The sequence below is a fragment of the Peromyscus californicus genome, unplaced genomic scaffold (genome assembly GCF_007827085.1).
Source record: "Peromyscus californicus insignis strain IS unplaced genomic scaffold, ASM782708v3 Scaffold_1__1_contigs__length_55948999, whole genome shotgun sequence".
In the NCBI taxonomy this organism is placed as follows: Eukaryota; Metazoa; Chordata; class Mammalia; order Rodentia; family Cricetidae; genus Peromyscus; species Peromyscus californicus.
In genome coordinates, this window is record NW_026294492.1 from 7,843,720 (window position 1) to 7,866,026 (window position 22,307).

The 22,307-nt window shown below is 51.8% G+C and overlaps 1 protein-coding gene across 10 annotated transcripts in view; it reads left to right on the forward strand.

The window, feature by feature from the left end:
* Lpin1 (lipin 1) overlaps positions 1-22,307 on the forward strand; it is a 126,842-nt gene that overhangs the window by 50,448 nt on the left and 54,087 nt on the right. The window contains exon 1 of one of the 10 annotated variants that reach the window (XM_052745865.1): positions 20,078-20,168. The exons of 8 other annotated variants lie outside the window; for them this stretch is intronic. The gene's annotated coding sequence lies outside the window, so the exon portion shown is untranslated. Of the gene's footprint in view, positions 1-20,077; positions 20,169-20,750; positions 20,770-22,307 lie in introns of those variants that run through there. One more of the 10 variants, XM_052745866.1, reaches the window with a different exon arrangement.

Sequence of the window (22,307 nt, forward strand, 5' to 3'; positions counted from 1 at the left end):
CCCAGTCCACTATGGGTGACATCATTCCCTAGTTAGGGGTCCTGGACTGTGTGAGAGTAGAGGAAGTGAGCTGAGTACTAAATATGCACACGTTCATTCTCTCTCTCTCTTTGCTCTTGATTGTGGGTGTGACTAGTTGCTTCAGGCTCCTGCCTTGACTGTTCCACGGTGATGGACTGTCACCTGAGACTGTAAGCCAAAGGGAACGCTTTCCCTTCTAGGCTGCTTTGGTCAGAGTGTTTTACAACAGTAACAAGACGTGAAACTAGGAAACAGGCGGAGATGCTCCTCCTGTTCCCAATAGTGACTTTTTTTTTAAGTTCTAAAAACTTGCACCGGCTAGTTTTATGTCAACTTGACACAAGCTGGAGTCATCAGAGAGGAGGGAGCCTCAGTTGAGAAAATGCCTCCATAAGATCAGGCTGCAGGCAAGCCTGTAGGATATTTTCTTAATTAGTGATTGATGGGGGAAGCCGAGCCCATGGTGGGCTGGTTGGTCCTGGGTTCTATAAGAAAGCAGATTGAGCAAACCATGGGGAGCAAGCCAGTAAGCGGCACCCCTCCATGGCCTCTGCATCAGCTCCTGCCTCCAGGTTCCTGTCCTGTTTGAGTTCCTGCCCTCACTGCTTTTGATGATGAGCTGTGATGTGGAAGTGTGTGTGAAATAGATCCTTCCCTCCCCAAGTTACTTTGGTCGTGGTGTTTCATCACAGCGATAGTCACCCTAAGAGACACTGCTTGAAGTAAAGGGAACACAGCACATGTCCTTCTGCTTTCTGCTCTGTGGCTTTCTCCTTGCCAGGCACTGGGAGTGGAGTCCTCTCAGATGTCTGGTGATAGGCGTGCACTCTTATCTGGAATCACACGGTGTGGCTCTCGATTGCTGTATTTCATTAATATCAGTTTGTGGGGATGCTGATTAGCGACAGGCACCAGCACAGTCAGTTATAACAATAACTTGTTTAGTTAGCGTCCTCACGCTGCACAGAACTTTCATTTTCTTCGGTGGCTTCTTGGGGTTTTCTAGGGATGCCTCGAGGCGCTGTCTCATTTGTTAACAGCCCCACTGAGGTGACAGCTCAGTTTGCTGTCTGTTTCTGTTTATAGCCCTCCACCTCACCCATCCCTTCTCCCACCCCAGGGAGCACCTTGCTCTGGGCTCTCATTGCCGTCTCTTGCCAGAGGCCTGGGGATCTGCTGGCTCTGAACTCCCTTGAGGGCAGAGCCATCTCCTGTTCACACACTTACTAATGGGCCTGGCAAGTTGCAAGCATCAGGATGGCCTCTAACCAGGGTGGTGACACCTTCCATACCACGGCAGGGCTCCTTCATTTATTTTTAGTGTGGTGAGCGTATTTTTCATTGTAGCTTTGTTTGTAGTTATGGAGAGCCTATTTGTAAGCAGGCGCGGTCTTCCATGATGGGATATTTAGGCATTCATTCAGATAATCTTTGTCGAGACCTGAAAGTCAGGCGTGGTGTTAGATGCGTGAAAATCAATAGTCTTTATCGTCTTGCTGTAGCCACCTACTAGAGAATGGTTCACAGTGATCGTGCTTACAAATGGAACGTTGCATGTGGAGTTCAGATGTGCGGCTCAGTGAGAGTCTCTAACAGATCCAGTGTAGTTTGCAGGGTGTGTGTGTGTGTGTGTGTGTGTGTGTGTGTGTGTGTGTGTGTGTGCAGGTCATGATGTTCAAAGTAAGGTTGAAGAAGGTGAAGAGGGAGAAAGCTCTTTGCCCAGGGTTGTTCTGAAAAGGGAACGCTCCATGACAGCCATGCTTTTGGTTTTGAATGAGGGAATTTATTAAGTATATAGCGAACAAAAGTAAAAGGACTGAAGGCGAGTAGCAGACAGACAGACAGAAGCGGCAGGCAGATGGCAAAACCTCATCTAATCAGGGGGCTTGTGACATCTAGCAGAGATGACTGGGGACAGGACGGCTTGTTGAAGTCACGCGGGATGTCCCGATTGGAGATTCCTGGGGAGAGCAGGGTGGTCTCTCTGTGGGTGGGCGTCCAGCTTCTGGTTCCCACTGCTGCAGGTGTTTGTATACCTCAGGATAAACACGGTGACCTTAGTTGGAAACGCTCTCCCTTCCAGCTGTTCTCAAGAGCGCAGCAGAGCTTTTGGACACCCTCAGCTCTTTGCTTGTCCCCTACTTCCCTGTTTCAGGACCAGGGCACCTGTCCCAGGACAGGGTGTCCTAGCGGACACTTGATATAAACATGCTCAAGTCGGAGACGAGGAGGGGAGCCTCCTCATCCCCAGGGTCTGCCTTCACCGAGCACTAACGTGGAACAATTTACTAGCACAGAGAAAGGCGTGACGGGGCGTGATGAGAAGGAATCTGGCGGGTGTGAGGAATGAAAATGACCCGAGAGGGCTTGAGCCTAGAGCTGGTGGGGAAGTGGTGAAGCCGAGAGGCAGTGGCGGCCTCTGCCTGGTGGTCAGACACTTGAGGAAGACGTGGAGTCCCATCTCTCTGAGCCACGTGTTCTTCTCATGGGGCGGCGTGGCCCTGGGGCTCCTGACTGCAGCAGAGTGGGAGCAGTGGCTGAGCTGGTTCACACGGTGCCACAGTAGACTCTGCAAAAATGTTAGAGAGGAGAATTCAAAGGGAGGGGTCTAAGGACCCACCCTCATCAGCTCAGTACGAGTGAGTCGGAGAGAGAGGCCAGAGGAGAAAGATGGTTAGAGACAGCCCGGCAGGTGACAGTTGATGGGAAGGACGTGTGTGGCGTGTGGTGTGCGTGTGCGCGTCTGTGAGGTGAGAAGGCAGGATCGGCCATCCCGTGGTGTCCCAGCAGAGGCACTTACATCCAAGCTTCTTAACCTGTGGATCGCAACCGTGACGCTGGATGTGGGAGTCGCAGATGTTTGACAAGTAAAGGTTTCTGAACTTGCGACGACCAGAAATTAATTTAAAAAGTCAAATGTGTATCGAACCCAAGGTGTTTATGGCATCATGTGACATCACTGCAGCCTTGGTTCTGCACACACAACGCGCGTGCTTTGCACGGCTTGTGTCATCATTCAATGCGGGTTCAGCCAGCGCAGCCTAAAACCCCTCAGCTCAGGTTCACGACTATTGTCTTGTGAATTGCAGTGGTTTTTATCGTACATACAAATTTTTCTGTGATCACGTTAATAGAAGCATAATGGCTTAATTACAGAAAACAAAGATTTTCAATATTTTCTACCATTAGTCCTCAGCACGTAAATATCAAATTAGCGTGTCCTTATATTGTGTTAGCCGAACAAGAGCATGCATCTCATTAGTATGCAAATTTGCTATTGTCTTTAATTATGAAATTCTATGTGTGTCAAACTATAATTTTAAAGGTTTACTTATTTTAATTTTATGTGTAGGAGTGTTTTGCCTGTATTTATATGTGTGCCATGTGCATGCAGTGGCCATGGAGGGCCAGAAGAGGCATCTGGCCCTCTGGAACTGGAGTCAGATAAATTGTGAGCCACCATGTGGGTGCCAGGAACTGAACCCAAGCCCTTTGCAAGAACAGCCAGAGCTCTCAATCACCGAGCCATCTCTGTGGTCCCCAAAGAACTGTACTAATAATTTTTCTGAGTTATTAGCAGAAATTGTGTGATCTGTATACCCGTTTTATATACCTAATGTACTCAGGGTCCCAACAAGCTTTCTTGGTTGAAAAGCTGTCATGGGTGGAAGTTTAAGAAGCCCTGATTTAGATGCTAGGTCAGAGGAGGAAGGTGCTGGACAGTTCTGTTTATTGATGCTTTCTAGTAGGGAGCCTGGGGTCCTCGGGTGACATGCCGGGTCGCCGGGTAATCGCGGAGAACAAACTGGGTCCCAGTTCTCCTGTTCTGCTCACTCACTGTGCTCAGGACAGCCAAGACTCTAGAAGGTTCTGAGATCTGTTTGTTTGTCATTGTTCACTGGACCTGACTTTGGTGGAGGGACAAAATAAAACAAGACAGATTTGGCTGAGTCCCAGGACAGATTCAGTGCCGTGACCCCGTAAGCACTGTCCCTACGGGGACTTGGGCACCCCGCAGGTGGGGTGTGTGGTCTGGTGCAAGGATAAATGGGAAACTTTCAGAGCAAGTTTTCATGCGCCCTCTTGACTCATGGGGTGAAACTGTGGTCCCCTCTTCATGAACATCCAGCATGGAGCTTCCCCATGTCCAGATCATCCTTGCTGGGGACAGGAGGAGAGGGAAGCCACTAACGCTCACTGAGGCCCAGCAAGGGGGCAATCATAGCTGCCTTCGGAAGCTGGCTCTGCTCCATCTGCCTCCTCCAGCTCCACCTGTGTCTGCTCGGATGAGGAACAAGACAGCTCCCCGTGGACTTCTCAGACTCCTCTGGCAGAGGACCCAGCCGCTCACTTTGGAAGGCAGAAAAGAGGGAGGAAAGAAGGGAGAGAGGGAGAGGGAGAGGGAGAGGGAGAGAGAGAGAGAGAGAGAGAGAGAGAGAGAGAGAGAGAGAGAGAGAGAGAGGCACTAATTCATTGAATCAGACCAGGCAGGAGCATTAAAGGAATCTAGCCAACTTGTTTTCCACTAGCCACTTCCCAAGTAAGGACTAGAAGCCTCAGACACGAGAGAGAGAGAGACAGAGAGAGACAGAGAGACAGAGAGACAGAGACAGAGAGACAGAGAGAGAGACAGAGACAGAGACAGAGAGAGAGATCTCGGCTCACTCCCTACTCCTTTGTTTTAGTGACCACAAATCCACACTTCCAGTTCTTTTGGACTTTTATTTAGCAAACACCATCTGTCTCTTGTCCACCAGCCTTCGCATTGGCCATCGTCTCCCAATTTCCTGTCCCCACACTGGGTCAAATGACTTTGATCACTGTGCTTAGATCATGACTTACGGTCCCTTTTCTCACTGGGCCACGCTCTTCCAAACAGTGGGCCAGCATCGTGGTGACTGCAGGGTAACAGTACGACCCGACCTCAGGGGAGGACCAGCAAAGAGCACTTCCCTTGTAGTGTGGGGACCACTTCCTGCAGGCCCATCGCTCAGCAGGAGAATCTGGAGGATTTCAAGGCAAACTGGTCCTTGGCCTTTTGACTATGACCAAGTATAGGACCTCAGGGCCAGCTTTGGGTACGTAGTAAGTTTGAGGCCAGCCTGGGCTATGAAACCATGTCTCAATCAAACCAAACCAGACCAAAATAAAACGTTACTTCCTTTGTTTTAGACTGTCAGGGATTTGTAGCACAAGATCAGAGAGTTAGGAAAACACAGAAACTGTGGGATCTCGTTCTTGTGGCTCAAAGATGATGCTGACCAGTGAGCATTCTCTCTGGTCTCAAGAAAATAGTTTGTACCTTTGAAGACAGGAACTGTAACTTCAGGTGGAGATGAATAATTTGAATCCCCCCAATTTTGGTGTAGAAGGATTGTCACAGTCGGCAGTTACCGGGGAAGAGTCTGGTGCTTGGTAGGAATTACTCGTAGATGTTTTAGGCACAGTCATCTTCTCTCGGAGGACAGCTCCGGGTGCTGGATTTGCATGTGATTTACCAAGAGAGGCCGTCCCCGTAAGGACAAGCCAACCAAGGGGGCCGAGATCCCCCTCGGTTTCTACACCTTTCTGCCCAACTCTGAACAGTTGGCGCATGCGCGGTGGAGCCACTGGTCAGTCCAAAGTGCTGAGAAGCGACAGAAGAACAAGTCCTCCCCGTAAGAACTCGTCTTCCAAATGAAGCGTTCTTTTCACGGTTCAGGAGCGCCAACCAAAGCCCATGTGGGACAGGGCAGACAGGTTCTGCACACAGTCAGGCTCTGTCCAAGGTTTCCAGGTTCCACCTTCGCTTCTGCTGTGGAGCACCCGGCACCAGGCAGCCGATCAGGAGCTTTGATGGTCGGTCTCCGCATAGTGACAGGAAGAAAGGAGCCAGGGTGTGCCTCGACTCTCGGTGAAGAGCCTGGGAACCCAGTGCGACACCCTGGCGGACGGCTGACATGTGTGGTAGCCCTGCCACCCTTTAAGGGACTCTATTCTGTGTAATACCTCTCCAGCTTTACATCCATTTCAAAACTTGTGTTTGTAGTGAACTGGACAGTAATGCAACACTTGTGTTCTGGGATTCTTCATGGCTCTCCGGTTTTAGGCATTTCTCTTTCTCGTGTGTGTGTGTGTGTGTGTGTGTGTGTGTGTATGTGTGTGTATGCACACACGTGGGTTTTGTGTGTGTGTATGTGTGTGTGTGTGTGCATACTTGTGTGTATGTGGGTCAGATGACAAGCTCAGATGTCATATTCAGGAAGGCTGTCTATCTCCTTTGAGACAGCCTCTCAGTGATTTGGAACTAACCAGCTGGGCTAGATTTCCTTGGCCAGTGAGCCCCAGGGTTCTTCCTGTTTCCACCATTCTGAGATTACAAACTCATGCTATCACACCCTGCATTTTTCTTAAAAGGTTGATGCAAGGCAAGCTAGTCGCTGTCCGAGTCGTCCCCCCAGCCTCTGCTTTAGGCATTTCTGAGACTTCACATTTCCTGGAATCAATGCTTTTTTTTTTTTTTTTCATTCAACATCCATTATGAGAGTTGCTAAACACCAATTGCCTGTGTTCTGTAAAGGAAAGTGGGAGTGGGCAGCGGGACTCTGCTTCCTTGACATTTTCTGCTTCTTGGATGCCACTCTCTGGGATAGGAGGTCTGTGATTTCCAAAGCCACTGAGAACTCCAATCTCATAGAAGGATCAGGACCCACCCATCTGCCTCTAGCATCACCCAGGGGGATCCCTCTAGACTTCTGCTTTAGTCCCCATTCACCATCCTCGAAGCTCCATCAGATGCCGATGTCACAGCCCCAGGGGTGACATCATAATCCTGACATTCACATATGAGCCTGGAGCCTTAGCAGAGCATGGTCATGAAAGAAAGCCGGAGAAGGGGAGACAATAAGTGGGGGGGACTAGGGAGGGGGAATGGGGAGGGAAGAACATGAATAGGGGGGCTCGGGGAGCCAGTCATGCCTCCCCTAACCACAGCCACAGAGGGTTGCACTAGCAGACAGAGACCTACGGGGCAGTGAGAAAAAAGAACAACCCACCACTGGGCTGCCAAAGAGCTCGCAAGCGGGGACCTTCCTGTGAAGTTGATGGAAGACAGATGGGGTCCCCACAGCCTCTTCTCCAGGGGTGGGAGGACGAGCTTTCTTCACGCAACTAAGGTACACGGCACCGGGGAGGGTGGAGGGTGACGAGGCTTCCGTGGCTCTTTTCATTGTTTTTAAAACTTGTGTGTGGTGATACGTGTGTATGTTTTATGTATGTGTATGTGGTGGTTTCTATGCACTTGCGTGCAAGGGTGTAGGTGCCTCTGGGCTGGAACGGAGGCCAGATGGGGCTGCTGGGTGTCTCTTACTCTCCCACTCTCCACCTCATTTCCTCGTGACCGGGCCTCACTGAATCTGGAGCTAGGGTGGCAGCCAGAAAGCCCCAGACAGCCCCCTATCCCTAATCTCCCGACACTAGAGTTGGGGATAGAGTTGTTGGTGCAGACATGCTTGACTTTTTACGTGGGTGCTGGGGATTTGAACTCAGGTTCTCTGGCTTGCACATCAAGCACTTTGACGCGCAGAGCCCTCTCCCTAGATGCTCAGTAGCTCTTTAGATGTCGCAGTTTTCTACCACTGGCTTCTTAGACATGAACTCAAGAGGAGAAATGGTAAGCGAATGTGAGGAAACTAGAACTCTGCATCGAGGCGTTTGGAGTCTTACATTTCACACTCTGTTCATTGGTGTCCTCTGGACTTTTAATATAGACCTCTCCGTCTTTTTCCTTCCTTCCTTTCTTCTCTACCCTTGCATAGTTCAGCACGCAAAGGCATGCCTGCAGCACCTAGTTAGAGGTCCTTAGGTCACTGGAGGCACCACCCTGGGAAGATGTCGCTGCTGACTGACTTGGGAGAGTTAGTTCTGATGGGACGGGGTTATTGTAAAGCAAGGATATCCCATGCCTGTGTGCCTGTATTTCTTTCTGATCCTTTGCCATGTTGTGACCCAGCCAAGGAGGCCATCGATGGATGCTAACTGAAGGGGCCATCTTTCATTGCTTCCAATCTCCAAAACTGTGACCTGTATGAATTCCTTTATCAGGCATTAGCCTCGGGTATTCTTCCACAACGGAAAACAGGATCTGTGTTTTGTGGCAAAATGTGTTCTGGTGAAACATAACTTCTGAGGGAATACATATCGTACACAGTCCCTTAAAACCATAGTCAAAGAAAAGCAAAAGACAAGTTACTGTTCTGCTTATGCAGAACTTGAATTTCAAAGTGAACTGTTTTAAAGACAATCACCAGAATGACGTGTGTGTGCATGCGTGCGTTTGCATGTGTGTGTAGGTGTGTGTATGTGCTAGTGCATGCCTGCATATATATGTGTGTCTGTTGCATACAGTAGCCAACCCCAACCTTGTAGGCCTCTGTGATCAATATTTCAACATGTACCGGGAAGGAAAACAGACACTGCACACTGTGGTGGTTTGCATGAGAATGGCCCCCAGAGGCTCATATAGCTGAATGTCTGCTTCCCGTTGGTGCACTGTTTGGGAAGGATTAGGAGGCGCCATCTTGTTGGAGGAGGTAGACCGTTGGGGGTGGGCTCGGAGGTTTTAAAAGCCCATGGCAGACCCAGTCTCATTCTATCTGCCTCCAACTGGTGTATCAGATGTAAGCTCTCAGCTGCTGCTCCAGCACCACGCCTGCCTGCCTGCTGCCATGCCTACCTCCTGCCTTCCTGATCAGGGACTCACCCTCTGAAACTGTAAGCAAGACCTCAACTAAATGCTCCCTTTATGAGCTGCCTTGGTCATGGTGTCTTGTCACAGCAGTAGAACATTGCTAAGACAGATGCTCATGAACTAGAGCGGGAGACAGCCTGTGACATTCAGCTCCTCCACTTCGTCCTTATGGATTTCACTTCTCAGCCTCACATTCTCCATCAAAACTCTCACCCACCTTCCTTCAGTTCCACAGTCACTTAGAGTCATCTGGGCGGGTTACCTGTGGTCCCCCCCCATCCTCCCATTCCCAGAGCTTGGCAAAGCTGCCTTTTTTAGCTCTGTAGAGCATTATTCCCAAGCAAAATTGAGGTCAGTAGTTTTTCTCGGTCTTTCCTGTATTTCCAGGGAGCTTGGAAATAGTAGCTCACATAGACCAGAGCCTGGCAGCTGCTCAGATGACTCTGGCTTTAATGTGGCAATGTCCACACACGCACACACACACACGCACACACACACACACACACACACACACACACACACACACACACACACACATATTCATATATATGCAGGGTTGGCCTACACAATCACCAACCAGGATCGACCCCCCACCCCCACCCCGCCGTAACTGAACTGCTGTATCACTCCCTAGCTGCATTCTCTTTCCAATGAGTGGATGGGCACAGCCTGTGTGATGCTCTTTAGGAACCCATGTAAGCGCTCCAAGTTCCATTTTATCAAAAATAAGAATGCAGGAGGACACGGTGATGTCCTTCTAAAAGTATGATCACATTGAAGTTCAGGTGTCCCTCGACAGAAGTCACACAGCTGAAAAGAGGCAGGGCAAGACGTAAGGCCAGCATCTCTGATTTTTAAATCTTCTGTGCTTTCCTGTACGGCACTCAACAGTTCTACACAGGCAAAAGACATTGTGTGTGTGGCCACAAATTAAGAGAGAGCAGACTAAATACTGAGCTCCAGCCCCTACCCCCAAATTCAGAAGACAAGGCAAGGAGATACCTAATGTTGACCTCTGGCCTCTGTACTCATGTTCCTGAACACGTATACACACACACACACACACACACACACACACACACACACACACGCCAGCCTCTCAAAGGGACGTGGAAAGAATTTTTAAACAGTTGCCATAAATACCCCATGGAAAACAGGAAAGGCAGCCTCTTTCCCTTGATCACCAGGATAAAGGAAGGTTGGAACACTGAGCTACCACCTCACAGCTCCATTCACAAAACAGACGGATGGAGGGTGGGGCGAGATGCTGGCCAGAAGACTGAGCGAGTGTTCCCAGGCTGCGAAGTAGAGGATAATGTCTGCCTAGTGTTTTTTACCCTCCTTTCATATGTATGGTATGTTATTTGTATATATTAAGTCTGTGTTTTACCTTGAATTTCATGCCGCCTTTCAACGGACAAAGGAGTATGTTTAAGTCCAGGAAGCTGCCTTAAGTCTCCTAGGCCGCCAGTGTCTGTCTTCTGCCAACCCATGGGTCATTCATTAAGGCTGCTGAGCCTCGCCTGTGGGCCCAGCACCCAGCTGCCCCGGGGGGGGGAGGGGAATGGGGAAAAGGCAAGAAGTCTCTCTCCCCACCAAGCCCAGGTTCTAGGTCAACCGTGACAGGTGTCCGGGCAGCAAGCTGGCAGCTGCGGCTTAGGCGGGCAACTTTGGAACTCTTATCATTTGTTGGCGAACTCCATCCCTTTCCAGTTTCTTTAGAGACACTTCATGATCCTGTCCCTGGGCTTTGGAGATTTTTATCTTAAGTGGTGCAAAGGTTGATCCACTGAACCACCTCCCAGTAGCTGAACAATTAGTCCGGGGGTGGCGAGGATGTCTTATCACTGCAGCCTGGGCTGCACAGAAACCTGGTTTTGTCTGGGAGGCAACTTCCCTCAAGGAGACCAGAGGCTGGTCAGCTCACTGACTGACTGACACCCTGGCTGTGGCTTAGGTTCCCTGGCTTGCTAGACTGAGTGACAGACCTCAGCAGTGCCTTCTGCACAGGCTGGCTTTGCAGATTTTGAGCCACTTGAGCTTGCTTATTTATTTATTTGTTCGTTCGTTCGTTCATTCATTCATTCATTTATTTATTTATTTATATGAGCTCCTGGTCTGGTCTGTTTAATTAACTGTGAAGTCATTCCAGGCTTTAAGGAAGAAAACCATAATCTGGCTGGTTTAAGCCACACAAATTCATTTCTTACCACTCCGGCGGAGGCTGGAAGTCCAAGACAAGGGAGGCAGCATGGTTGTAGTTCTGGTGAGGGCTGGCTTCCTCTGGTCTCAGAAGGGCTCTAAGCTCATCCACCCTTGATGTTCGCTAGCCCTGATCACCTCCTGAAGGCCCTGCCTCCCGGTACTATCCTATTATAGGGGAGCATGTCAATGCATTAATTTGGAGGAGGTATAAACATCCAGTTAACAGTGGATACTTCTTTTCATTGCGGCTAAAAAAAATTATTCCAAATATTTTTTTTTCTATGCCCACAGAGGTCAGACAAGGGCCTCAGATCCACTGGGTGCCGGGAAGGGTAGCTCTTAACTGCTAAGCCATCTCTTCAGTCCCTGCTCCAGAGTGAATTCGCCTAGGGCCTGGGGATATAGCTGAGTTGGTAGAATGCTTGCCTAGCACGCACAAAACCATGCATGGGTTTGCTCTCCAGTTGTATAAAACTGAGTGTAGTGGCGTGTCTTGGCTACAGAGCAAGCTAGAAGCTGGTCTAGGCTGTATGAGACCCTGTCTTAACCAAATAGAAAAAAACGAGGAGATTGGCCTAGTATGTATTTGATACAGCTTTGGCAACAATTAAACCTTAGAAATATCAGTTGTAGGCATTGCCTTGGGTCTCTAAGAGAAGGGACAGGGGCCTGGATGAGGCCTCTTTCAACCTGCTCTGCAACCTAGCAGACCGCAGTACTGCTGTGGCTAACACCTGTTATGATTGGCTGGTACACATGTCATTCAAGATCATCTGAACCAAGAGAGGAAGGCTGGGGAGGGAGAAGCCTGCAGAGCCTGATGCCCACGTTCTGCTATGAAGTGTATCCCAAGGGATTGTTTATTAGACGGTAGTACAGATGCTGTCATGGGCACTGTAGGCCTAGAAGTGGACCAGGGAGAGGAGAGGGTGACATCTGGCTGGAGGTGAGAACATGTGTCTCCCTCCAATGCTTCATTCCAGGTCCCTGCAGCCACCAGGAATGGCCACTTACATACTGACAGGGCAGTGGGGACAAGCTTACCCCACTGCCTCGAACAGCCAGAGAAGGGGACAGATGTTTGAAACAGCAGTCACTGGAGGCCAGGGCGTGGGGGCAGAGACGCAAACAGGAGATCTTTAGCAGACACCTTGCTGCTCTTCCAGAGATCAACGTCTGATGGCCAGCACCCACGTTGGGTGGCTCAGAACACCACCTCTGATGGATCTAATGACCTCTTCTGGCCTCTGTGGCAACTTACACACACACACACACACACACACACACACACACACACACACACACACACACACCCCTTTAAAAACCAGACAAGCTCAGAGGGCAACAGGTGCCCCAAATAGTGTCCAAGGGCTCCCCAAGGAAAGGAGTATTTGGAGTTGAGGGTGCTAGAATTCGCAGGGCAGAGTGTAGAGAGGAAGGAGCCCCAGAGGGGTCAGCAGAAGGTCTCCCTTGCTTTTCACTGAGCCTCAGTCTTCACGATTGGTTGAAGCCACCCACAAAAGTGGCTTCTTATGGCTGGGACAGTCTCCAGAGATGAGTCAGGCCTGGAATAATCTGGGTTGGTGGCGACTTCCTCACACGCCTGCAGATTCTTTGGTGATCTTTTCTTCCAACACGAGGAGCCTGATCCCACTTCCCCTCCCCTGAGTGTGGCTGGGTTTACTTACTTGTGTAGTTCCCAGGAACAGACTGTGGTGCCAGGGAGGGTGGTGGGGGATGATTTCAGCAACTAGGTCTTAGAAAGTATTCTGGCTTCCACCTTGCACATTCTTAGACCCACCACTGGGGGGAGGGGTGGGGGGCGGGGGCGGAGGTGGGGCCAAAGCTATGTCACTCCAGCCACCCTATGGGGAAGGAAGGTCCCTGTGGAAAAGACCCGAGCCCTTTACCAGGCAAGCACGTTCTTTTGCAAGCAGGTCCTAGCCCCAGTCACCATGACTATGACCCTTCCAGAGGTGACAGTTTGATTTCCAAAGATTGCCCTGTCGGGCTGCTCCTCAGATCTTGATGAGAGAAGAGATGTCCACTGGCTAACACTGCTAGTCTTGAGGCAGCATCAGATAACCGTCCAGGATGGGAGGATCCCCTACAAAGCAGATCATTGGGCAGAGGATCAGGAAGGAAGTCCTGCAGCATTAGTGACAGATGGGTCCCAGCAAGAGGGTTGTGCCAGATCTGCAGGAGCCGGGCTTGAAGTCACGCCTCAGAAGGATTCAACTAATCTCCAGTGTCTTACCTGCATCTCAGAGCAAAGGCCAATAAAGCTTAAAGGGATGTAACAGAACCCAGCCACCAACAAGGCAAAATGTCCTCGCAAAAACACGGGGCGTTCGAAGAAGCAGGAGCAGTGTTATTGCAGTCTGGAGAGAAATCACTCAGAAATTGCGTTTGCTGTGACCAACAGTGGGCAGAAGCAGCCGAAAAGAGGGGAGAAATGTTCTTTGGCTTGGAGCTCCAAAAGGTCCAGCCCACCGTGGGGGGAAAGGCGTGCTTGAGGAGTCTGTGGCCATGGGGCATGTGGAGATGACTTACCGTAGTTCTGCAGTACCAGGGAAGAGTGAGTGGAATGGGAAATGGTTAGAATTACAATCCTCAAGTCTGTTGGTCTATGTCAACCTGGCTACTAGGTTCTGTATCTCAAAGGTCACACAACCACTTGTAGCCACTGGCTGGGGAACTAGTTTTGAAACACACGAATCTGTGGAGGCTGTTTCATACTCAAACTTATACTGAGATAAATTTGCTTATTTGTTGAGACCTTCAGCTGAGGGATGGGAACTGTCACATTGATGGAGAATCTTTCTTACTCAACCCATTGATTCAGATGCCATTCTTTCTCAGAACCCCCCCCCCCCCAGGGATGTACCCAGAAGGAAAAAAAGAAAAAAAGCCGAAGAGATGAGGGCTTTACCAGCTGCCTAGGTGGTTCGGAACTCAGTTAAGCTGACTGTCAGAATCAACCAGTGTAAACTCAGCAAGACTCAGGGCTATTCCTCCCGAGATGGGGGAGATGTCCCCCACTCTCCCTTGGCCATGAGCTAGTGCACGGTCTGGTCACAGGGCAGAGGCCATCGAGACATCAGATGTCACAGCCATCATCGACACTGTCGAGTGTGAGGGTGGGGCTGGCCTTGGAAGCTCCCACGGGTATCAGAGGGAGATGATCATTGTCTTGGTTGACTCCCACCTGGTTGGCACCATGTCACCGTGTCAAGAGTGTTGCTCTCTGCTGAGGTGTCCTGACCTGCTGTGAGTGACAGGCTGGCAAAAGGAACAGTAGACGTTGTTTCTTAAGTACTCGGCATTCATCCGTCGGCAATATGTCTTTGTCAATGCTGAGTGAGAGCTAAGGCCGGTCCGGCGACAAGAATTTTACTTGACATCCGTGTCCAAATACAGTCACTCACCTGATTGCCCCAACATGTTGAGTCGAGGCTGGTTACTCATGGTGAATAGCTGTAGACGAATTTCTCAATGGTCTTATTAAATAAACACGGAACCAGATATAGGGGTGCAAACCTGAGAGAGATCAGGGAAATAGGGAACGTCACAGCTAACCTCACCTCACCAACTCTGCAGCTTCCCAAGACGAGCTACTTCCTGTCTACCCATGCCTATATGCCTTCCTGTTCTGTCATCTGATTTGCTCTCTCTGTCCAGCTACATCACTTCCTCTTCTGCCCAGCTCTGTCACTTCCTGTCTGTCTGTACAGACCTCCAGACCTCCGTGGTTAACTCGTGTTGGAATTTAAGGCGTGTGCCACCACTCCTGGCTCTGTTCCCAGTGTGGCCTTGAACTCGCAGAGATCTAGACAGATCCCTGCCTGCCAAGTGACAGATTAAAGGTGTGTGCTATCACTGCCTGACTTCTGTTGAATATAATAGCTGGCTTTTTCCTCTGATCTCCAGGCAAGCTTTGCTTATTAGAGCACAAATAAAATATCACCACAAATAGCCAAGGGAATTGAGGTTAAGTCACACCTGCCCCATGGCTGGGCTGGGCTGGGCTTGGAACTCGGGCCCACACTATTTTAGGCCCTAGACGTTGTATATCCACCCAGGTTGCCTATTGCTCCCGTGAGGTTGTAGATCAAGATCGAAGATCATTCCCTCAAGGGAGACAGCTTGTGGCTTTCAGATGAAAGATCAATGGCTTCTGTAGGCTGGTTGGGGTCAGTGTGCCAGGGTGTGGGAGGATCTCAAATACAGCGTGTCCCTGAGTTGGCCTTTTGTCATCCGGGGCCAAAGCAAGGGCAAGAGACTCACCCACCGGCAGGGCTAGCCTGAAAAAGGAGACGCGAAACTCCAGTGGCCAGGGAGCGCTCAGGTTAAAGAGACTCCAGGGAAAGATCTCAGGTCAGATAGCACACCGGATAAGCGTGGGCCACCAGGTCTAATTTCTGCTAACTGCCATGTGACTGCTACCCGGGCATGTGACTTCGGCCATCCCTCGGTGGTGCCTTACTTTCCTCAGTAAGGGTCTGGGGTCAGCTGGTGTTGTCTGTCCCAGGGACTTGAAGAAGAAACTCAGCATACAGTCTAGAACTGGGTCTGGTTTGCAAATAGTCCCTAAATGCTAGTCACAACCGTCTGTACTTTGTCATATCGGCCGCCTCTCTGCCACTCTATACAGGGAAATTCTTTTTCCTTTTACACTTACTTTTTGAAGGATTGGCTTATCTTCGTCGTACACAGCGGTGGCTTCCACGGAGCTGTTGTCTTTCTTTCAAGCACGTCAAATACTCTGACCATAGTCACCCCCAACTTGAAACTCTCGAGGTCCCTCTGCGTCTCCACCCCTGTTGATCTCCTCCCTTGGGCGGCTGGTTTCTTAGCTGGGAAATGGGAGACTGGAGACACATTGCTCTCAGAACTGCTGCCCCTGAGACCTTTGCCTGACGAGGTCACAGGTGACTCCCTCCGGACTGACTGGGGACAGAGGCTGTTTGTTCCTAGGACCAGAACCAAGCAGAGCAGTCAGTAGCTTCCCGGAGCGGCAGCCCCTGCTCCCAAGTCATGGAATTCATTCCTCCATTCCTGCTGATGCTGACTCCTGGCCATCTCCCTCAGCACCTTGGCACCTCTGGTCCTGTGTTGTCTTTTACCTTCTGCTCTACCTGGCTCATTATGATTCTTTACCAGGTGACCACAGTGGAAACGGTACCGTGGCCTCTCTCTTGCTTTCCCTCAGGGAGAGAGAGAGAGAGACATCTTACCAAGTAGCTATCACTGTCCCTGCCCACCCGAGGCCAGCCACAGCCTCTGCCAGCCCTGGTGTACCTCAGCATCCCTGCAGACGCTGTTGGCTGTCCCTTGCACTTTCCTCCTCCATCTGGCCCGGATTTACCTAGACAAGTGCCCACACGGGATTCCAAACTGGGCGGAACCCTCTTGCTTGGAGACTAGGTTTCCAAAACCCTTTATCGGTGGGCAACCCTCGGATCCATAGCAGTACTGAACATGTGATCACTACTCGAGGCTGTGTGCCCACTGAGGACAGGTACCCCCCCCCCCCCTCACCCCCCCTCCCCGTGCAGCCTGGGCACCTGCCACACAGGCCACTGTGTTGAATGGGGAGTGAGTGAATGAGGGACTCGGGAGCATGGCCACAGTGTGGGTGTGGCCCCACGTGTGCCAGCCCTGAGGCTGACTGTGTTGGCTGCAGTGATGTGTGCTTGCGTCCCCGGGGAGCCCGCGTGCTATTTACTTCCTGGCATGTTGGGGGATGGACTGGAGTAGCACAGGCTCCAAGATGCCCACCTGCCGCCAACTAGGCGTTTTTTCTATCTGTCCTTGGCGCTTCCTTTACCCTCCTGGAGCACCACCCTAACTAAGATGTCCCTGGTGACCTTCTAAAGTTCTCTGTCCCTGATGCTTTGGCTCCCGCCCTTTGCCATTCCTGGATTACCTTCCTCCTCCTCTTCCTCTGCCTTTGGAACCCGGGCCATTTACATCCACTTACTCCCCCCCAAATTCTCCCAGGCCAGCCATAGTGCCACGGGCTACATTCTGTGTCTGCTGGGTGTTCCCACTGCTCTGTCCTCTGTCCTTCCTCCTTGCTTCAGGGGACCCGAGTGAGGAAGTCCCCATGGTGAAGATGCCTCAATGTGTCACTGGATTTCTTGGGGTCCTAGCACCCTGAGAAGCTAGGCTCTGCAACCTGCCTTCAACAGGACAGTTAGACAGGTCATGGGGAAAAACAGAGAAAGGAAATGTGTCCAGTGTGGCCCCCACTGAGAAGAGGAATCTTCGCAAGTCCCTGTGAAGCCTCTTCCTGGGAGACAAGGGTCCTCCCAGGTGGATAATAGGCTTCAGCCATTGTCTCCTCCCAGCATGGGAGTCCTAGGGAAATCCCAATTTCTTGAGGTCCATTGTCTCATTGAGAGGACCAGCAGGGTCTCCTTTGGGTACCTTATGGGGCGGGGTGTGGTGGGGCAGGTGGGGGAGCACCTTTAAGGGCTAGCCTTAGACCCCCGAAGAACCTCCTCATTCCCAGAAGCCCTAGGCATTAGCACTCTGTCCTTCTGGGACAGCGCCCAGTGCCTCTGGGATCCTTTCTGCTGGGATTTTGCAGAACTGACCTCTGGAGTGGAGAGGTCAGTCAGTTGTCTGTCCATGGTGGGATGACTGGGGCGGGGGGTGGTCTCGTGCAGAGGGCAGCTCACCCTTTTGTCCACACCTGCCCCTGCCCGGGGCACCCTGGGTCAGAGCTGTGAGCAGTGGAGGAGTCTGTCAGGAAAACAGAATCCAAGGACTTAACAGTTACTGTCACTGCCGGAGAGGGAGGAGGTGGGTTTTCAATGAGAAGGGGGAATTTCATGTTCTCATTGGCGGGTCAGGAACCAGTTCACGATGCCTGCCCTCTCTGAGGGACCAGGGAGTCTCAGCCACGGGGTGGAACCGCCACCAGGTCCTTATGGAGTCCCTGCTCCTCAAGAGTACTGGATTTTAGAATTGAAAGTCTAGTCAGCCGCATTGCCCCAAAACCTAACAGGTTCCTTTTCGAACCTCAGAATGGACCTGCTTCACGAACACCTCCACCCACTTCCTGGATTGTGAAACTGAGTCTGGAATCTAGGATGCTGTGTTGCTCAGCCCAGGTCTGGCTTCTTCCTTCTCTCACCAGAGTCATTAGGTTATTTCCCCTCTTCCGACTTGGGCTGAACGCGGCAGGTGCAGGGATTGGCTCAGGGGATCACCTCAGCTCCGAGGCTGAGTCACCACCCAGCCACCAGTGGGGCTGCTGACAACATACCTTGGGGCCCCACCAGGGAGGCTCCAGACAGTGCCGGCCTGGAGCGCCTGGGCTTCGGAGAATCCGGTTCTCTGTATAGTGACTTAGTGAATGTTTCTGAAAAAAGTGACCCCATGCATGTGTGTGATCTAAGCTACAGGCAAAGCTGGACCTAACTTGCTGTGAACCCCCTCAACCAGACCTTTGCTGATCAGAGCCGTATGAGTGTGTGTGTGTGTGTGTGTGTATCACCAATCCCCAGGTTCATTTGTGAGATAAGGGCTTTGGGCTGAATTTTATGCATTCAGAATCTTCCTGTCTATAGAGCTGAATGATGGAAAGAAAAAAACATGTTTTTTTTTGAGGCTTCATGTAAATGGCAGAATGTAGTACTTGCTTTCTGGAAAGCCTGGAGGGCAGGGGAGGGGGCAGGCTGCCTTCATTCTGGGGCCGAGGACCTCAGGAATTCGTGGGCCATGGAGACAACCCTGTGGCTGGCTGAGGGTTGCCCCAAGCACAGCTGGAGTACTTCCACACCTGGCTTGATGCAGAGCCACCCTGCCTATGCAGATCCCTGCCATGGCATGCCCACGGCACACAGCAGCTGTCACCTGAGCTCCTGGGTGGAGCCAGCCCAGCCTGGCTCAGTTCCCTTGAAGGTCTATCCTGGACCTCAAAAGGGATCTGGGCTTCCACCTGGGGGGTGGGTGGGTGGGTCAGGGGAGCACAGCTTGGTTGGTAGAGCACTTGCCTGGCCTACATAACCCTATTAAGCACAATCTCCAATACATAGACCCAGTGTGGGGGTGCGCCTCTGTGATCTCAGCATTCTGGAGGCTGAAGGTCATTCTTAGGTATATAGAATTTGAGACCACCCTGGGATACACAACCCCCCTCCCCCCCCAAAAAAAGCTAATTTTTTTTTCCCCCAAGATGGAGTAAAATCTTCTCCATCACTCTGCTCTCCACCTCCTCTCTGGTCTCCTGGAATGCTGTGGGATGGCATCCATTCCTGCCATACCAGCCCCTTATAGAGTTTCCTTCCTGGGCTAACATCTGAATGGTACTCCGACTCTCTCTGTGGCCTACAAGACCTCAGGTTTGTGTCTCCAGGCACTTTCTTACAGGGTCTTTGCTGTGGTTCCCTAGAAAGCACCGTCTCTCTGGAGGGTCTTTGTATCTACATATAACTTGATGTTTATGACTGGGGGGGGGATGCGACTCAGTTGGTAGAGTGAGGGCCCAGCACATCCGAAGCCCTGGGCTCCATCCCCAGCACCCCTAATCTAGGCCTGGTGGAAGCAGGGCTGGCTGTAATCTCAACGCTTGGGAGGTGACAGGCAGATCAGAAGTTCAGGGTCATCCTGGGCCACATAGAAAGTTTGAGGCCAGCCTGGGATATAGGTGTCCCTGTCTCCAAAACAAAGCAAGACATGACTTATTGCCCTTTGGGGTCTCAGTGACCCTTGAGAGTGGCTTGCTCTGACTTGGACCTTTCCACCACCGGACTTGGTGTTATTTGTTGCTTACTCTTTCTTGGGTTTTTGCTCCCGGGTGGTGAATGTTAAGCCAGGAGGTAGGTCCGGCGTAGGGGGCGCTCAGAGTAGGGGTTGACGGCCAGTTTGTGGCAATAAGGTCAAGAGGGGGTCAGGTTGTTGGAATTGAAGACTTTGGCTCCTGGGGAGGAGACTCAGAGTCCCTACTCCGGGCAAAGTCAAGGCATACAGTCCTTGTCTATGGTGGGGTGGGGTGGGATGGGATTGGGGGGGGGTAGGTGGGAGAGAGGCAGTCAGTGGGGCCTGAAAGCATCCCAGCTACACCGCTCCTCCGGAGTCCCCCTGGCGCCGCCCCGGAGGCCCCGCCCCCGCCCAGGCCCCGCCCCTCCCCGTGCTCTAAACTGACAGCAGCTTCAGGCCTGGTGTTTGCATACAAAGGCGGCTACGCGCGCGGGTCCGCTTGGTGAGTAGCCGGGGACCTGGGTCCCGGCTCACACCCCAGGGCACGTCCTTGGGCTGTGGGGACCGGCCAGGAGGCCGTGTGGGTCCTCGTCGCATCCCCGGGCCTTCCCATGGAGCGCCCGAGCTTGCAGGGGACGACCCTACGGGGCTGGGATCTGGATGAGACTCATCCCAAAGGGGCTTAGGATTCAGGCTTTGCAGCCGAGGATACTGAGGCCAGGACTGGGAGGTTGACCTCCCGTGCCCAAGGGCACACGCGAGCTGGGAACCCAGATTCTCAGGTTACCCGGCAGGCCTCCCTGCTGCTCTGCCGTGTGTGTGGTGGGCGCTGGGCCTGCGGCTCCACCGACCTGGGCTAGGGGACGGTTTCACATGGAGGAAGGCCAGGGGAATATAGAGTGGAAAGCAATGCTTTGGAAGTCATCTTAAGTCTTAGGGGGTTAGAGTCAGGGTGGCTGGCTGATCATTTGTGCGGCCAGTAGTTGCTGGATACCCACCCTCCTTGGCAGGAAGCAAGAAGGAGAGAGCCGTGGGCAGGACTGACTGGTCTGGGGACCCTGGGACACAGCGGCTTCCCACAGGGCAGCGAAGTTGTGGGGAAGGTGAGCCTGTAACGGTTCTTAGAGGAGTGGACCGCAACCCATGAGGATTCAGATGTGCTGTCCACCCCTTGTTCCTTAATACGCGTTTTATGAGTGAAAGCCGTTTAGGAATGCATAATAATTCAGGAGTGATAAGTACCCCAGTCAGGGAACTTTTCAGTGTCCCCAGAAAGGCTGAAAGATCCCCGTGTGTTCGGTCCCCCATGTTGACCGAGCTTCCTGTTTGCTGACATCGCTTCTGCTGTCACGGGTTGTGTGTGTGTGGGTGTGTGTTTTTGGCCCTTATCTCTGCTTGTGTAGGTCCTGGTGGTTGGGTTGGGAAGCCTGGGTCCTGTGCTTGGTGCTGTCTTGGTGGCCATGCCACCCCGTGTGACTTCTCCCCTCTTTAGGTGGCAGTTGCCAACGTTCTTAGGATGCTTGTCACTTTGGAAAGCGGGCGGTGGTGCAAGGGACAACGTGCCTGGTCTTGTTGCCTGGGTGATGACTTGGGGTTCAGATGAGGGAGATGGGACCCTTGGTCGCTGTCCCGAGTGGGGAGGTATCGGCTGGTGGGGCTGGGCCAGGCAGGCCTTTTGCTTATCTCTTGTTGTCAGGGCTTTGGGCTGGAGAGAGGGAAAGGTCAGGGGATGGCAGAGCAGCTGACCACCGAGATAGCTGGAGATCCGTGGGCCCGAGACGTCACTTCTGGAGCCTGGTTATTGGTTTCCCTATCTAGGCTGAGTGGAAAAACCACACTTCATTTACCAGGTTGTTGCCCAAATGAATTGAGGTGCTTCAGAGCAACTTCAGACTGTCACTCTTTAAGTGGGGAGCTCAGGGTACCACTGGGGGCCCTTTGCAGAGCTGGGCTAGCCTGGCTCGCCGATGCTAGCTTCTGGTCCATCCCTGAGCTGCCTTGGCTAACCCCTACTACCCCACCTTAGACTGTAAATCCATTTTTCTGGAGTCTTCTCTGTCTTAGGTTCACGGTCTGAAAGGGACCGATAATGGTATGAACTGATTTTAGCAAGTGTGTAGGTGTGATAGGTACCTTGTTCTAGGATGGCTGGGTGTGGGGTTGGTGTCCTGTGTACTAACAGCCCTGGCCTTTGGAGCCTTTTAAAAACAACTGGAGTGAGTGATACAGGCTGGTAGGTGATCCGGCTACACTGGGAAGTCCTCTTACATGAACGTGGAGCTGTCGTAGCTTGGACTGGCCTGGCTATGTAGCCCGGGCGGTCCTTGACCTGTGTTGCCCAGGCTAGCCTGGAACTCAGGATCATCCTGCCTCAGCCTCCTCGATGGATGTTGGAATCACAGACATGTGCCCCCCCACCCCCCACCCTGCCTGAAACCATGTTTATTGTGGAACATGAGTAGACCAGACCCTTCCAATACCCCAGTAGTCATCTGATCCGGTAGTGTTCCCTGTTCTGCCTTTTGTATGTAGGCACAATCTGAATACTTTAAATACATACAAAGAACGCTGCTGCGAGAACCTTAGTTCTGTATTTTCTTTGGAGCTGTTTGCCACCATTGGGTCAGTACCAGTTTTCACC